Source organism: Silene latifolia, chromosome X (assembly GCF_048544455.1).
Source record: "Silene latifolia isolate original U9 population chromosome X, ASM4854445v1, whole genome shotgun sequence".
Classification (NCBI taxonomy): domain Eukaryota; kingdom Viridiplantae; phylum Streptophyta; class Magnoliopsida; order Caryophyllales; family Caryophyllaceae; genus Silene; species Silene latifolia.
Window position 1 is genome coordinate 238,187,874 of NC_133537.1, and position 3,900 is coordinate 238,191,773.

Genomic DNA, 3,900 nt, shown 5'->3' on the forward strand with positions numbered 1-3,900 from the left:
TCCATGGGAGGTTGTTGTTGTTGCACTTCCAAGTTTGGGTTAGCTACCACCATAGCCAATGCTTTCTTTGCTTGAAGAGTCTTTTGCCTTGATGAGAGTGCCTTTGCCTTTGGTGCCTTTTCCTTTGTTGCCTTTGTTGCTCCCTTAGTCCTTGCCACTGATGAATTAACCAAGAAAAGAGTGAAAAATCTTCAATTTCTAGTACACCCAAATCGATTTAAAGATGAAAGGCTTTGCCTTTATGAATTCAAAAATCGACTCAAAGGTTGAAGATTTTGTGCTTGCTTTTGATTTTTGTTGAAAGAGGAGTGATTGATTTGTTGTTAAAAGGATGTTTTGATTTGATTTTGGTGAATGTTATTGAGGAATCTTGATTTTGTGATGGAGAGGATGAGGGTTTTGAGGGTTATGAGTAGTTTTATGAATGAAGGAATGAAGAAATAAATGTGGGAGGATGTTTATAAAACCCGAAAAATTTGAACTGCAGGGGTAAGACGGGCGGATTCTGCTCGGGACGCCCGGATTTGGTCTGTTCTGGGTTGGGAAATCCTCGCCTAAAGACGGGCGTCTTTCAGTGAAGACGCTCGGATTTGCAAACACGGGACGGTCGTCTTCTACAGAAGACGGGCGGATTCCTTCACAGGGATTTTTCTTCTTTTCTTCAGCCAAGAAGACGGGCGTCTTCCTTTCAGGACGGGCGGATTTTTGAAGACGGGCGGATTTGGATGCAGGACGCCCAGATTCGTTGACAGTCAAATATTTCAAAAATTCAGCTCATAAGAGGACGGGCGTCTTCTCCCTAATATGCCCGGATTGCCTGAAGACGGGCGGATTCTCCTGAATCCGCTCGGATTCGACCCCTTTGTACCCGGATTCAGTTCCATCCGTGTACTTTACCAATCCCTTGCTATTTTTCCATTCTTCTTCATATCTCGTGTTCTTCATTGTGGAGGCACTACTAAGGCATGGATAGCCTAGGCAATTGCCATCCCCACACTAAGCTAAAGCACAACACATTAATTGAAATTATTAGTCCCTCCCTCACTTCTCTCAAACGTGATAATTATCTTGATCAAAGTATAAAAATCCAAAAATAACAAAAATGCAATATAAGAATTGAAATGCAAGTTAGGGAGTTAGAAATATTTACAAATGGTGGTTTAGGGAGGACTCCACCAAACTCTCATTATTGATGAGATGTCAAGGGGGCATGTTCAAGGTGTTGTTGATGTTGCTCAACACCTTGAAAAAGTAATCAAAAGCTTGTTCATTATCATGATAGAGGTCTTCAATAGACCTTGGCCCTTGTTGTCGGTCTTGATCGATGGCATTACCAATGTAGGGATTAAAAATCCCTTCAAATTCGTCGTTCCAAAGACCACATACTTCATTAAGTTGATCATTGAAAATCTCTTGATTTGATGGAGACAACTTTCCCATTTCCTTTTCTTGGCCAATGAGGCCATCTTCTTCATTGCTTGTCTTTGATGAGCTTTGCAAGCTCTCTTTGTCACAATTCACTTGCTCTTTGAATGGAGCATCTTCAATTTTCTTCTTCCATTGGAGTTCCGACTTCTTCCTTTCATCCTTCCGACTATAATGATCGATCATAAAACATGGTTCATGTAAACGGGGAGCTCTCATAGTCTTGTCAAGATTAAAAGTTATAGTCTCATCTCCCACGTCTAGAGTGAGCTCACCATGTTTTACATCAATCACCGCACCCGCGGTGTGTAAGAAGGGTCTTCCTAGAATGATTGGAATGTTAGAATCTTCCTCCATATCAACAATGACAAAGTCCACCGGAATGAAAAATTTCCCAATTCGTACGGGAACATCTTCCCATATCCCTAATGGTGTCTTCGTCGATCTATCGGCAATTTGGAGTGTGATATTGGTGCATTTAAGCTCTCCCATCCCCAACCTTTTACTCACCGAGTACGGCATAACACTCACACTAGCCCCTAGATCACATAAGGCTTTGTTGATCGTGGTGTCGCCAATGGTACACGGTATTGAGAAGCTTCCCGGATCCTTTAGTTTTGGAGGTGAACTCCCTTGAAGTATTGCACTACTCACCTTAGTGAAGGCGATAGTCTCAAGTTTCCGGATCGACTTCTTCTTTGTGAGGATGTCTTTCATGTATTTCGCATAGGCCGGCACGTGATTGATTAATTCCGTGAAAGGAATTGAGACTTTCAAATTCTTCACAATTTCCATAAACTTTCCAAGTTGGTCATCAAATTTGGGCTTGGCTTGACGACTTGGAAAAGGAAGTCTAATCACAATGGGCTCCTTCTCCTTGACCTTGTCTTCATTTTTGTTTGAAATTTCTTCTTTTGATGATTCTCCATCTTTGGAGTTTTGCACAATTACTTCCTTATCACTTGCTTCCACAACTTCATCTTCAACTTGCTTCTTCGGTGCTTCATACCTTGTACCACTTCTCAAGTGAATGGCACTAACCGTTTCATGTCTTGGGGGATTACTTTGAGGCGGTAATTGCCCCTTTTGTCTTTGTGAGCTTGAAGATGCTAGTTGAGTCAATTGTGTTTCCAACATCTTGGTGTGAGCTAGAATGTTATTGATGGTGGTTTCCTTTGCTTGACTATCTTTTTGCATTTGAGTGAAAAACTCTTGTTGATTCTTTTGCATTTGGAGGACCGCTTTTTGAACATCAAAACCTTGGTCATTTTGGTGATTGTATGGATTTTGGTTTTGGTAACCTTGGTTTTGGTTGTAAAAGGGTCTTTGATTTTGGTTTCTCATGGGTGGTGGGGTGTATGTTGTTTGAGGGTTTTGAACATTTTGGCTTTTGTATGAGAGATTTGGATGAAACTTGGTGTTTTCATTGTAATAGTTGGAATAAGGGGTACCACTCTTGTATGCTTGGAAAGCATTCACTTGTTCATTTGTTCCCCTACATTCACTTTGGTCATGTCCCAAAGTTCCACAATTCTCACATATCCCACTTGGGATTGATGAGGATGCCGTCATGGCATTAACATGATGCTTTGGTGATTTTGAGACTTCTTCAAGTCTAGCCATAGCTTGTTCAAACTTCAAATTGATTATGTCGATGTGAGCACTAAGTTGAGCACCCAATTGAGTAACGGAGTCCACTTCATGCCTTCCTCCTCTAGTAGCCTTGCGACGTCTACTATATTGTGAGTTATGGACCGCCATTTCCTCAATCTTGTTCCATGTTTGATTGTCATCAACTTCGGTGAACATTCCATTTGATCCCATGTTGAGATGGTTCCTTGAATCTTCATATAAACCGTTCCAAAATTGTTGTACCAAGAACCACTCGCTAAGTCCATGGTGAGGACATGAGCGACAAATTCCCTTGAACCGCTCCCAAGCTTCATACAAAGATTCTTCATCCCTTTGCTTAAAACCCGTAATTTGAGCTCTTAGCATGTTAGTCTTTTCCGGTGGGTAGAACTTTTTGTAGAAAGCTAGAGCCAACTTCTTCCAAGAATCAATTCCGAGAGTGTCCTTATCCTTCAACCATTGTTTCGCGGTGCCGATTAGAGAAAAAGGAAATAAGACCCATCGAATTTGGTCTTGAGTCACACCGGTTTGAGAAATCGCATCACAATAGTCACAAAAGGTTTCCATATGAGAATGAGGGTCTTCACTAGGCATCCCCCCAAATTGGCTCCTTTCGACTAATTGGATAAAGGCAGATTTGGCAATAAAATTTCCGGTCTAATGTTGTGGTGTGGGAGTACCATTGGGTAGGTTCTCCTCGGTGGGTACGGAATGTGATGAAAACTTAGGCATTGTAGGTTGATTTTGTGGGGTATTTTGTGTTGGGTTCTCCTCACCTTCTCTTGCAAAAGGGTTGATGAACTCAATAGTTGGTTGAATATCCACTACCTCACTAATACCTCT

At 41.6% G+C, this 3,900-nt stretch overlaps 1 non-coding gene across 1 annotated transcript; it reads left to right on the plus strand.

Annotated features, from left to right (window-relative positions):
- Positions 1-3,316: 3,316 nt before the first annotated feature.
- LOC141625893 (small nucleolar RNA R71) lies at positions 3,317-3,423 on the plus strand. The gene has a single exon (XR_012535638.1). It is a non-coding gene; the product is annotated as a small nucleolar RNA R71 (small nucleolar RNA).
- The last annotated feature ends 477 nt before the right edge of the window (positions 3,424-3,900 follow it).